The sequence below is a fragment of the Narcine bancroftii genome, chromosome 2 (assembly GCF_036971445.1).
Source record: "Narcine bancroftii isolate sNarBan1 chromosome 2, sNarBan1.hap1, whole genome shotgun sequence".
NCBI lineage: Eukaryota > Metazoa > Chordata > Chondrichthyes > Torpediniformes > Narcinidae > Narcine > Narcine bancroftii.
In genome coordinates, this window is record NC_091470.1 from 327,540,853 (window position 1) to 327,555,391 (window position 14,539).

The 14,539-nt window shown below is 43.9% G+C and overlaps 1 protein-coding gene across 2 annotated transcripts in view; it reads right to left on the reverse strand.

Annotated features, from left to right (window-relative positions):
* LOC138755646 (serine/threonine-protein kinase H1-like) overlaps positions 1-14,539 on the reverse strand; it is a 72,190-nt gene that overhangs the window by 29,980 nt on the left and 27,671 nt on the right. The gene's annotated exons all lie outside the window — the stretch shown is intronic.

Sequence of the window (14,539 nt, forward strand, 5' to 3'; positions counted from 1 at the left end):
ATACCACAGCACCTCATTAGTCAGGAAGGTGCAGCAGGGCCTACACTTCCTAAGGACATTGAGGAGGGAAATGCTACCGGCCATCATACTAACCATGTTCTGCAGAAACACAATAGAGAGTGTCCTGGCTAGCTGCAATGCATCAGATCAGAGGTTGGTCAGAGGATGATTAAAACCGCTCAGGAGATCACTGGCATTTCCCTTCCCTCTATTGATGATATCTACAGGGAGCAGTGCTTAAAGAGGGCTTGGCCAATCACTGAAGACCCTTACCATCAAGTGAATCATGAAAGTCAGTAGACATTGCGACTGTAGTATAAAAAATTGCTGGAGGAACTCAGCCGGTCTTGCAGCGTACGTAGGAAGTAAAGATATATTACCGACATTTCTGCCTGAGCCCTTCTTCCAGGTATAAGCAAAAAGCAGGCAAGTGTCATAATTAAAGACTAGGGAGAGAATGGGGGATGAATGGGAGGGGGAGGGGAGTTCATACCAAATGGAACAAAAGGTGTAATTGGATATGATAAGAGGAAAGGTTAGAATTGATTTATGGTTTATTCATCAAGTCCACAGTATCTTTGAGACACTACCTTTAAGGAAGAGGTACAGGAGCATAAAAACCAGCACTGTCAGGCTGGGAAACAGCTTCTTTCCACAGGCGGTGAGACCGTTGACCAAACCTAGAGACCCTAAATTATTTTAATAGTTATTTATTTTGGATCGCTATGGACAAAAATGTGGTTTGTGTGTAGGAAGTACTGTGAGTCTGTGTGTGTTCACTGTGCTCCAGAGATATGCTGTTGTGTCGGATTGTACATGTATGTGTGCGATCAGATGACAATAAACATGAACCTGAGTTGTGAAATCAAGATGCGATTTAATTGGAAACCAATGTAGGTGAATTAATGTAATTTGGGTGCTTTGAGGAGCAGTTCAAGATCATGGTTTTCCATCATAATTTCAATCAATAGTGGACAATAAATGCATCCCCCAGCATTTACGCCCAAATCTCCTGATTAATTTAAAACAAATTTTTTCTTTGACTTGGCTTCGCGGACAAAGATTTATGGAGGGGTAATGTCCATGTCAGCTGCAGGCTCGATTGTGGCTGACAAGTCCGATGCGGGACAGGCAGACACGGTTGCAGCGGTTGCAGGGGAAAATTGGTTGGTTGGGGTTGGGTGTTGGGTTTTTCCTCCTTTGCCTTTTGTCAGTGAGGTGGGCTCTGCGGTCTTCTTCAAAGGAGGTTGCTGCCCGCCGAACTGTGAGGCGCCAAGATGCACGGTTTGAGGCGAGATCAGCCCACTGGCGGTGGTCAATGTGGCAGGCACCAAGAGATTTCTTTAGGCAGTCCTTGTACCTTTTCTTTGGTGCACCTCTGTCACGGTGGCCAGTGGAGAGCTCGCCATATAACACGATCTTGGGAAGGCGATGGTCCTCCATTCTGGAGACGTGACCCACCCAGCGCAGCTGGATCTTCAGCAGCGTGGACTCGATGCTGTTGACCTCTGCCATCTCGAGTACTTCGACGTTAGGGATGAAAGCGCTCCAATGAATGTTGAGGATGGAGCGGAGACAATGCTGGTGGAAGCGTTCTAGGAGCCGTAGGTGATGCCGGTAGAGGACCCATGATTCGGAGCCGAACAGGAGTGTGGGTATGACAACGGCTCTGTATACGCTTATCTTTGTGAGGTTTTTCAGTTGGTTGTTTTTCCAGATTCTTTTGTGCAGTCTTCCAAAGGCGCTATTTGCCTTGGCGAGTCTGTTGTCTATCTCGTTGTCGATCCTTGCATCTGATGAAATGGTGCAGCCGAGATAGGTATACTGGTTGACTGTTTTGAGTTTTGTGTGCCCGATGGAGATGTGGGGGGGCCGGTAGTCATGGTGGGGAGCTGGCTGATGGAGGACCTCAGTTTTCTTCAGGCTGACTTCCAGGCCAAACATTTTGGCAGTTTCCGCAAAACAGGATGTCAAGCGCTGAAGAGCTGGCTCTGAATGGGCAAATGACACTGAGGGAAACCTTGTATTACTTCTCATTGTGTGTGATGTTGCATGATTTTAGTTTGATTTACAGGACCTTACTGCATCTGACCAATAATTATAGGCCATCACATCTGTGAAGCTAACATGGTTTGATTGGATTACTGTCTGAACAGCAATAAATTGCATGGAAAGTAGAGATTGCAAGAATTACTTGAAGGAATGCTTCACAATGAAGGGAAAATTTCTGCTGTTTTAAGGCATATCTAAGCACATGGGAACAAACACGTGCATAGCTTCCATCTAGCATTACAATTGCATAATTGTAAAAGAATTTTAAGATTACATGATACAGTCAAACATCTCAAATGAGATAGCAAAGAGATTAGTGGGGACACAATAGTCTAGTAACTGGATAGCATTTGCTTGCTGGGGCAAAGCTTAGCCTTGGGGATCAGCTAGAGGGCGAAACTTTGAATTTAGGACATTGCAGGCTGTTTCAGTAGATTTGGGAATGTGGTGGTGATCAAGAGGGAAACCTAGTCATGGTTGGGATGACCAGTAGTTGCCTGTGTCTTTACTGTAGTGCATCATGCAAAGTTCAGTTACTTATATTCTTTTTGTTTAGAGGTATGCAGTGTAAAGACCACCAGCTTTGGCCACTTATTGACCTGATATGCTGGAATGGAGCCAGACCAACATGAGCTATCTTCATGGTGACTTAATCTGGTAAAAGTATCAAATGTGGCCCAACCGACATACGTTAATGACCAGTGAAGTTAATAAGAAAATATGATCTGAAAAAGCAGGAGAAAAGACTGTGGATGGAGGAATAAGGGATAAAATGGGGTTGTGGGAGGGATGTAAGTTGAAGGGGTCAACAAAGTTATGGTAGGGTCGATACATTCAGATGAAAAATAAAGTTCAAACAAATAGGATAGGATAGGCAAGGGTGAATATGACAATGTTAGGATACACGCTGCAACCGTGTCTGCCTGTCCCGCATCGGACTTGTCAGCCACAATCGAGCCTGCAGCTGACATGGACATTACCCCTCCATAAATCTTCGTCCGCGAATCCAAGCCAAAGAAAGAGGATACATCAATAGTAGTAGAAAGTGTATTGAATTGTTATTGTCACCTGAATGGAGAAACAGTGAAAACATTTTTTTCTGCATGTTATTCTCGCAGGCCAACCTGTACTTAAGTATAACAGGGAGTGCAAAGTACAACAAAAATGCAGAGTATAGTATTACAGAGAAAATCTGCATTTGCAACCCTCTGTAATTTCTTGTGGTCTTGGACAGAGCAGTTCCTACACTGAGCTGTGATGGATCCACATGGGATACTCATCATATTGCATCTATCAAACTTAGTAAGAAATATTGGGGACATGCAAAATGTATTTAGATTTCTAAGGAAGTAGAGGCTCTGATGCACTTTTTTTCCTCAATGCCAATGTCATTAGACTGAACTGAAATAAGCAAAAGCAAAGTGAAGGCATTTTTGAAACTCATTAAATGAGTGATCTTGTAGTAGTGGAAGTTGATAGAAAATCCAATAAAAACAAGTCTTGGTGATGGACAAAATGTAAACTTTGAATTCTTGTTGGGGATAAAATTTGGCAAACTGGCAAGATAGAAGAGTTTGTCATAGAAATGCAGGTGATTAAACATGAAAAAGAAACTGAAATAGATACATTTGATAAAGTAGGAATAGTTGGATTGCTCAAGGCGCTGGTACATATACTCGACAATGGAGTTGAAAACTGTGGGGGACCAGTTGACTTGCACAGGGCACCAGAAATGTGAACAAGACCCCCTGCTGAGAAGGAGAAGCTGTGGAGATACCCTGCAGGACGGCGACCGTGACAGCGGACCAGCGAGGGACTCGGGGCTGAAGGAACCTACAAGATGGTGACCACGGCAGCAGAACAGTGAGGGGCTCAGCAGCTGAGAGACACAAACAGGCTGGTACCTACTTTTGGACGGGGCACCTGCACGGACTGTGGGCTTCTGGAGACCAGGTATGAGAGCCGGGATTCAAGAAGGTGCTGAGGGCAAGAAGGGTTCCCGAAGGGCCTCGGGCACTGATGGCTTCTTGATTGTGTCAGAGGTTTGGATTGAAGTTCGGGCAGCTGATTAATCAAACAGGAGTCTGTGCGGCTGCACAGGCTGTGGGATTGCTGGAGGCGAATCCACAGACACTCAGTGACTCTGAAGGGACTCTTTTTCTTCTCTTTTCTTTTACTGTAAGAGGCACCACGTGACACTAATTACTGCTTTTCAGCAAGGCAAAAGTTAAAGTACATCATCTATGTTAAATTTTAATGTATTATTACATGACAATAAAAGATATTTTGACCTTGGATAATAAACAAAAGAAATCTCAAATAAAGTTTATGTAGAAATTGTCTAGCCCTGAACATTTATGATAACATGGCTGCCTTTTCCTATCACCAATAACATGCATTTCCTTCTCTCTTTTACATGTGTTTTAGAATGACAAATGACTGGCATTTCTCCATTAGAACTCATTAGGTACTAATTACTCCATGATATTTTGTGAAAATGAACCACCATTAATGTCAAGACTCCAGCTCTTAAAGGGCGTGTAGCATTCAATCACACCAGTGTCAGAGTCACAGTGGAATTTCTTCTAGTGCGACACTGCATTATTCCTCCATTGCAGTTGGTAAACTTGTGGGAGTGAACAGCCAAAATAACAAGCGCGGACCAGACATCCCGATTGAATGAAGGAAGCAAGTCCCAGGAAGTCACTTCCTCCCCAACTCACCACTGGGCTGAGGAACAGCATTGTCTTGCCTAGAGAGCCGCAAGATAATCATTGACCTGATTGCAGTGCGGAAAGAAGTCCGATGGCCTCATGATTTGGTTAACGTTGGTGGAGACGATGACAAATTCTACATGGCAATACAGGTACTATACCATCACTTCCACTAACAATATATGACATGTATATCTATGACCAAATTGTTACATAGAATGTTACAGTATAGGCCCTTGAGCCCTTGTTATGTTGACCAATATATTCCTTAAAAAAAGGACTAAACTCTCCCTACCCCTTAACCCTCTATTTTTCTTCCATCCATGGAAGAAAATATTTGCTATGACTAACTATTCATAAAATTATATCATTCATTTTCTTCTTGATAGTTAGAAGATTGACTTGAATGAATATGAAACCTAAGTCACCGATTTCATGAAGACCTACATGGGCGAGTGCATGCCCACATGCACATACCTGGTTTTCCCCAACCAGAACCTTGGATGAATCTGAGGATTCACAACCAGCTGAGGGTGAGATGAAGAGCATTTAAGGCCCGGGATCCAGATCTGTACAAGAATCTAGGTACGACCTGCGGAAGGCTATCTCTGGAACAAGGTGCTATTTTGGAAGAAGCTAGATATGGGGAGAAGGCAGGTAGGTGGAGTTAGGTCATAAATTAGATCAGCCATGATCTTATTGAATGGCGGAGCAGGCTCGATGGGCCATTTTTGGCCTACTCCTGTTCCTACTTCCTATGTTCCTATGTTAGAGATGGAGAGAGACATTACATGCCAGCTATGGCAGTGTTCATGACAGCCTACAAAGCAAGAAGCATAGAGGACTGTGATGTTTCATTAGCCCATGAGCTGAACATCATATATGCCCTCTTTGAGGAGGAGATCCCAATGGTGCCTATGAGAATCCCTGTAAAGGCTGAAAAACATTGAATATCTGTATCTGAGGCTGACGTCAGGACACTATTTAAGAGGACAATCCCTCGCAAGGCACCAGGCCTGATGGCGAACCTAGCAGCGTACTGAAAATCTATTCCAACCAACTGGCCAGAGTGTTCAGGGACATTTTCAACCTCTCATTGCTGCAGTCAGAGGTTCTCACCTGCTTCAAAAGGGCATCAATCATCCCAGTACCCAAGAAGAACAGAGTGAGGTGCCTCAATGACTATCACCCAGTAGCACCAACATCTACTGTAATGGATGGTGCATAACAACTTTGCTCTCAATATCACCAAAACTAAGAACCTGATTGGTGACTTTAGGAAAGGGAAGCCAGAGGTATACAAACTAGTCATCATTGAGAGATCAGAGGTGGAAAGGGTGAGCAAATTTGGGAGTCACTATCTCGGGAGGATCTTTCCTGGACACCAATGGCATTGTGAAGTAGTGAAAAGTGTGCTGACTGGCTGCATCACTGTCTGGTATGAGAACATCAATATCCCTGAGCATGAAGCCATCCAAAAGGTAGTGGACACAGCCAAGGCCACCACTAGTAAAACTCTCCACACTATTGAGTACATCCACAGGGAATACTGCCATTGGAGGGCAGCAACAATCATCAAAGACCCTCACCACCCAGCATACACTCAGTTCTCGCTGCTGCCATTAGGGAAGAGGTATAGGTGCCACAAGATTTGCACCACCAGGTTCAGGAACAGCTGGTACTCTGCCACCATCAGACTCCACAACAAAAACTCAATCAGGGACTCATTTAAGGACTTTTACTTGTGTCCTTTATTAATTTTTTTATTCTACCATTTTTGCACAGTTGATTTGTTTACATTTGTTTTCATTTTACAGTTCCTTATTTGTTTACATGTATACAATGTGCACAGTTTTTTTTAAAAACTGTACCAATAAGTAGTAATTCTGCCTCACCCACAGAAAAAGAATCTCAGGGTGGTATGTGATGCCATGTATTACTCTGACAATAAATCTGAAACCTGGAAAAAAAAAATCAAAGTTAAATTCTCTCTCTCTTAGAGCCATATATTTCTACAGCAGGAAAGCAGGCCTTTTGAACCAAAGCTGACCAAATTTTTTTTCCCCCATTTGTCTGCGTTCGGACCATAGTCCTCTAAAGTACATTTTCTATCCATGACTACTGTCCTCACTTCCATCATTTCCTCTGGCACATCATTTCATATACCCACCCCCCTCTGTATGAAGAACATACCCCTCACGTTCCTTTTATATATTTCCCATCTTACATTAAATCTATGCCCTCCAGTTTTAGATTTACCTACCCTGGAATAAATTATTAATTATTTACCTTGCTGATGCCACTCATGATTTTATAAATGTCTTTGAAACTTCCCCCAAGCCTCCAGGTTTGAGGGAGAAAAGTCCCAGTCCTAACAGCCCCTCCTTATAATTCAAGCCCATCAGTCCCACAACATTCTCATGAATCTTTTTTTTAAAATTTAAGACATACAGCACAGTAACCAGCCCTTCCAGCCCCCAAGTCCATGCCACCCAAATATCTCAATTAACCTAAACCCCCAAATGTTTTGAAGGGTAGAGAGAAACCGGAGTGCCCAGAAGAAAACCATGCAGACATGGAGAGAATGTACAATTTCCTTACAGAGAGCACTGGATTAGAACCCGGATCACTTCTCTCTCTCTCTCTCTCTCTCTCTCTCCACACACATCTATATATATCTATCTATATCTATCTATCTATATATATTTTTTTTAAAAAGGTGAAATGAGAAAAAAACAATAATAAAATGTGATCATATTCTATGAATTTTTAATAAGCTATGGGAAGCTTTACATTATGGAATCCTTTCTTTAATCCATCAGACATTCCAACTTTGACATTAATACATATCCCCCTAAACATACCACAAGGGTATTGTGTGCCGAAACACGGCAGCGTAGCACGCAAGAGTCTTCCCTTTAACCAAAGCAGAGTGATATATTGATTTCAACAATATACTACTTATGGCATACATTAGGAGTCATTCGTTGTTTACATAGAAATCTGTCACTGACTGAACCATGAAATCAAAACCAAAAATGCAAACTATAATTGCTTATTGAAGGCTGGGTAAGGTAGTGCAATTTCTTGAGAACATTTACTTTCAAAGGCCATGCTAGCTACCAATAGGAAACAAAAATATACTGTCTAGGTATTATTGAGATTCTCAGAGCTAGTCATGTCTCACTTGCAAAAGAGAAAGGGTTTTAGAAAACCTACAGAATCAGGAAAACATTAGTAGATACTGAAAGAGGAAAGTTGGTCCTCAAAGCTGCCTGGTTAGGAAAACAGTGATGTAAAAAAAATAATTCCAAATGGGAGCAAATTAAAAGAAGTACATTCTATAACACTGGAAGGCAAAGATTTTGCTTCCTGAACACTTCTGGTGTATTTTATACATTTTGGGCTATTGATCACAAAAGCCACCTTAATATTTTCCTATCACATACAGGTTTATGCCATTTTTGTGATTTCCTGTCAGATTTTAAAACTATTTAAAGCATACAAAACCATGAAGTGCAAACATGTCATTGAAAATTCATTTCCTGCTTTCACACTTGGACTTCTTTGCTGGTGATCGTGGCGTGCACTCAGTGACGAACATGGTGAAAGGTTTCACCAGGACATGGCAAGCATGGAAAAGCAATTGGAATACATCATTGCTGGCGGATTATTGTTGGACATTGACACGAGGTATCAGATGCTGAGTACAAATGAAAATCAGCGGCAAAACATTTTTAGGACAGTTTAACTAATGTGATGTGTCAGCATTATTAAGCAATTAAACATGCTAAATTCAGTAAAAGTTAATTTAATGTTTCTTCAACTTCCTGCGTGATACAGTTAATATGAAATTATCTTTGTGTTCAGCTTGAAGTTGTCTATCATAATCTCCAATTTTCTTTTCAGGAAGCAAACTTCCAGAAAAAAATTATTGTCCAGTATAATTTCTTCAGTTACACCAGTGGAAACAGAGCTTGTTAGATGAATTGCAAAGATTTTCTTGAAATGCATTTCTACATTAGTATAGTTAATCACTATCCATATACTCATTCAATCATCAAAACGTAAACATAATTTCAAAAAGATAGAGATACAAAATCCCATTAGTTATAGGTAAATTTATTTTAGGTTTGTTTTTAAAAAAATTCTCGCACATATCATTTGCACATAGACTCTGGAATATCCTTACAAATATAGCTGATTCTGAGTTCAGTTTGACAGCACAGAAGATAGTTTACTGATTATTTTTAACCTTAAGCACCAATATGACCTCAACTTGTAATTTACTTGAATTTACATTCAACATGTGTACAGCAACTCACAGGCCAGAGGTAACAAAAGCCTCCAAAGTCCCTTTGCATTTCCACCTTCTGAATCCTCTCCCCATTTAGAAAATAACTCATGTCATTCCCTCTACCAAAGTTCATGACCATACACTTCCCTGCTCTGTATTCGGTCTGCCATTTCTTTGCCCATTGTCCCAACTTATTCAAGTTCATTTGCAGACTCCCTATTTTCGCAGTATGGCATGCCCATCCTCCTATCTTCATGTTATCTGCACACATGGCTACAAAGCCATCAATTCCATCATCTAAATCAACCATTCTCTGTGGAGACCACAGCACATTTAAGAAAAAAACATTGTTTTCTTTTCATGTTGTTCAATGTTTTTCATGTAGTCGGTAGGAGAGAAGTATAGAAGAAGCCAAAATTTGACTGCTTCACAGGGAAGGGGGTTCAAACTTTGAGCAGAGTTCGGGGGTGGGGGGGGGGATATAGCGAAAAAAAGGTCAAAAATGGCTAATCTTAATCATTTGGGTAGAGCGTGAAAAGCAGCGGTCCCAACACTGACCCTTCAGAACACCACTAATCACAGCAGCCAGCTGGAAAAAGCCATCTTTATTCCCTCTCTTTTGCTTCTACCAGTTAGCAAATCTTCTATTAGTATTAGTACCTTTCCCTTGACTGTCCTGCTCACAATTTCCTCAAAGAGGTGGGATGGTTAGTGTTGGGGTTAGCACAACACTATCACTATCACAAATCCAGCACTGCTTGTAAGGAGTTAGTACATTCTTCATGTGTCTGCGTCGATTTCCTCTGGTTTCCTCCCACCTTTCAAAACATATGGGATTTGTAGGTTACTTGGGGTATTTGGATGTCAAGGCATAGTGGACTTGAAGGGCCTGTTACCATTCTAATGCACAAAAATTATCTTTAAAATTGCTTCAGTGAGAGTTCTTTCAATAGAGGAAAGAAAGAAACAGCAGGAACTAAAGATGCAACTGTACTGAGAATCCTTCAGTTATTATGGAGTGACTAATTGGCAGAATAATTTTGATCATTCACCTGCCATGCACAAAATCTGGAGATATTAGCATATTAAAATATTAGTAGCACTTTGGAGCAAGAAACTAGGCTTGCCTTAGCATTGACAAGTACTGTTAGTATGAGGTTATTAAGAATCAATAAGGCACTTAAGAGTCAAACATTTTGGCTAAAGGTCCAGAAGATGAATGATTTGGAGCACAAATGTAAAACATTTAAGTCAGTACAAAGTAACAGGTCACACACAAAGAACACTTTTGTTTTCCAAAAATGCAAACATCTCTACTGGCATTGATTAAAGATGTATCAAATGTGTTCGAAGACTAAAATTTGTAAAGTTAAATTACAACTTTGGTAGAGAGCATTTAGTGCATGAGAAAAACAAATAATCCTAATTATTTGGGTAGAGCATGAAAAGCAGCCATGCTGTCTATGGCTGTGCAACTTTAATAGATTTGAACAAGACAACAAAAGGAGAGTGGTGAATTCGACAAATAAAAAATTCTTTCCATTGTCCAAACAGTGTAATTGCAAGTTGGAAAATTACATGCTGATTATAGACCATGGAGGCACCTGTTTTTCAATGAAAGCTGATACGCAACAGATCCAGATCAAAGTGTCAATTGCCCCACTACACGCTTCACTCAAAAGCAAGTTCAGGAATATTAGTGTAAGAGAAAATGGCTTTCATATAACACCTTTTCAAATATAAACAAAAACAGTTCTGAGCCGATAAAATGTTCTTGCACAATAATGAAGAAAATCTGATAACAAACATACCATAAATGGCACAGAAGAAAATAATGTTAAGGTGCTGTTTGAAGGATGTATGCTAGCCAAGCTTTTTGGATAGTTCTCCAGCTTAAAATTGTTATCACTAAATGTGATCAGATACTTGGTGTAGCATTTTTGGCACATTTATGAGCATAGCATGTGCACTCTTGTCAAATGATATAAATCTCTTGTTTAGTATCACTTGTGCAAAATTTTAATGCATGGACCATCAGTTTGATTAGGTGTTCACTGCTTCATTGCTTGTCTCAGGGCCAAATGCTAACTTTGGATGCATGGAATTGATCTTCTGCCAGATAAGTTTCTTCTTCAACCCCTTAATTATACATAACCACCCCCCCCCCCCTCCCACTTCTTGCTTCAGCAATTTCTAAATGTCTTCAGCCAACCCGCAAAGTTGATATGGTCACTCGCGTGTAAGTAGGGATTCACAGCTGGGAGGGCTGGTGCACTACAACTTGTTAGGAGCCTGCCTGACCAGCTCTCACTCCCCTGGACGTCCAGCTGTTGGAATCCTGCCTCATGTAGCTCCTTGTTAATCTAAAGCTTATTCCTGGTTAGTGAGAAGTGATAAGCAAGGAGGGTGGGAAAAGAGAGAGTATGGGGAGGGTCTTAATGCAAACTGGAAAAGTCAGCGGTAATGCTGTTTGCTAACTGAAATTCAACATCTCAGATTTCTGTTAAACTCCTCCAAATCTCTTTCTTTCGCTATCCATGTCTCCTTTCCTCTAGCTCCTGACCCACTTCCCTCTCCTATCAGAGAGCTGTCTTTCCTATTACTTCTCAGGCTTTTCTCTTCTACCCTCCCACCTGTATCCATCTATGACTTCTTACCTGCTGGCCTGTGTTCCTCTCCTGTTGCTTCATCCCTCCTCTCTTCTTCCCCCTCCTTTTTATTCACATGCCTTCCTTTTTTTTTTGCTCATACCTGATAAAAGGCTCAGCCTGAAACAATGGTTACCTTTAACTGACTATAGATGATGCATAAGCCTGCTGAGTTTCTCCAGCATTTTTGTATATTGCACTCGACCCCAGTGACTACAGTCTTTCTTTTATAATCTTCCCCTCTAATCTGATGCCACCAGCACCCACCATAGAAATCTCCCCCTACAATAAGTCCATAACCAGCTCTCTGCAACAGCACCAACTGATTAAATTTGTCTCCTAGAATTTTGCCTTGCATAAAAGACATGCAACTGCCTAGCATATCTTTGGCTTGGCTTCACGGACGAAGATTTATGGAGGGTATGTCCACGTCTGCTGCAGGCTCGTTGGTGACTGACAAGTCCGATGCGGGACAGGCAGGCATGGTTGCAAGGGAAAATTGGTTGGTTGGGGTTGGGTGTTGGGTTTTTCCTCCTTTGTCTTTTGTCAGTGAGGTGGGCTCTGCGGTCTTCTTCAAAGGAGGTTGCTGCCGCTGAACTGTGAAGCGCCAAGATGCACGGTTGGAGGTGATATCAGCCCACTGGCGGTGGTCAATGTGGCAGGCACCAAGAGATTTCTTTAAGCAGTCCTCGTACCTCTTCTTTGGTGCACCTCTGTCTCGGTGGCCAGTGGAGAGCTCGCCATATAACACGATCTTGGGAAGGCGATGGTCCTCCATTCTGGAGACGTGACCCACTCAGCGCAGTTGGGTCTTCAGCAGCATGGATTCGATGCTTGTGGACTCTGCCAGCTCGAGTACTTCGATGTTGGTGATGAAGTCATTCCAATGAATGTTGAGGATGGAGCGGAGACAGCAATGATGGAAGCGTTCTAGGAGCCCGCAGGTGATGCCGGTAGAGGACCCATGATTCGGAGCCGAACAGGAGCGTGGGTATGACAACGGCTCTGTACATGCTGATCTTTGTGTGTTTCTTCAGGTGGTTGTTTTTCCAGGACTCTTTTGTGTAGTCTTCCAAAGGCGCTATTTGCCTTGGCGAGTCTGTTGTCTATCTTTGTCGATCCTTGCATCAGATGAAATGGTGTAGCCGAGGTAGGTAAACTGGTTGACCGTTTTGAGTTCAGTGTACCCGATGGAGATGTGGGGGGCTGGTAGTCATGGTGGGGAGCTGGCTGATCGAGGACCTCAGTTTTCTTCAGGCTGACTTCCAGGCCAAACATTTTGGCAGTTTCTGCAAAACAGGACGTCATGTGCTGGAGAGCTGGCTCTGAATGGGCAACTAAAGTGGCATCGTCTGCAGAAGAGTAGTTCACGGACAAGTTGTTCTTGTGTCTTGGTGTGAGCTTGCAGGCCCTGCAGATTGAAGAGACTGCCATTAGTGCAATACTGGATGTAAACATGCCTAGCATATACTGCCAATTTAATCTGCCTTTTGAGCTGCTGTCTCTCTCTCTCCCCGTCTCTCTCTCTCCCCGTCTCTCTCTCTCCCCGTCTCTCTCTCTCCCCGTCTCTCTCTCTCCCCGTCTCTCTCTCTCCCCGTCTCTCTCTCTCCCCGTCTCTCTCTCTCCCCGTCTCTCTCTCCCCGTCTCTCTCTCTCCCCGTCTCTCTCTCTCCCCGTCTCTCTCTCTCCCCGTCTCTCTCTCTCCCCGTCTCTCTCTCTCCCCGTCTCTCTCTCTCCCCGTCTCTCTCTCTCCCCGTCTCTCTCTCCCCGTCTCTCTCTCTCCCCGTCTCTCTCTCTCCCGTCTCTCCTCCCCGTCTCTCTCTCTCCCCGTCTCTCTCTCTCCCCGTCTCTCTCTCTCCCGTCTCTCTCTCTCCCCGTCTCTCTCTCTCCCCGTCTCTCTCTCTCCCGTCTCTCTCTCTCCCCGTCTCTCTCTCTCCCGTCTCTCTCTCTCCCCGTCTCTTTTCTCTCTCCCCGTCTCTCTCTCTCCCCGTCTCTCTCTCTCCCCGTCTCTCTCTCTCCCCGTCTCTCTCTCTCCCGTCTCTCTCTCTCCCGTCTCTCTCTCTCCCCGTCTCTCTCTCTCCCCGTCTCTCTCTCTCCCGTCTCTCTCTCTCCCCGTCTCTCTCTCTCCCCGTCTCTCTCTCTCCCCGTCTCTCTCTCTCCCGTCTCTCTCTCTCCCCGTCTCTCTCTCTCCCCGTCTCTCTCTCTCCCGTCTCTCTCTCTCCCCGTCTCTCTCTCTCCCCGTCTCTCTCTCTCCCGTCTCTCTCTCTCCCGTCTCTCTCTCTCCCCGTCTCTCTCTCTCCCCGTCTCTCTCTCTCCCGTCTCTCTCTCCCCGTCTCTCTCTCTCCCCGTCTCTCTCTCTCCCCGTCTCTCTCTCTCCCGTCTCTCTCTCTCCCCGTCTCTCTCTCTCCCGTCTCTCTCTCTCCCCGTCTCTCTCTCTCCCCGTCTCTCTCTCCCGTCTCTCTCTCTCCCGTCTCTCTCTCTCCCCGTCTCTCTCTCTCCCCGTCTCTCTCTCCCCGTCTCTCTCTCCCCGTCTCTCTCTCTCCCGTCTCTCTCTCTCCCCGTCTCTCTCTCTCCCCGTCTCTCTCTCTCCCCGTCTCTCTCTCTCCCCGTCTCTCTCTCCCCGTCTCTCTCTCTCCCCGTCTCTCTCTCTCCCGTCTCTCTCTCTCCCCGTCTCTCTCTCTCCCCGTCTCTCTCTCTCTCCCGTCTCTCTCTCTCCCCGTCTCTCTCTCTCCCCGTCTCTCTCTCTCCCCGTCTCTCTCTCTCCCCGTCTCTCTCTCTCCCCGTCTCTCTCTCTTCCCCGTCTCTCTCTCTCCCCGTCTCTCTCTCTCC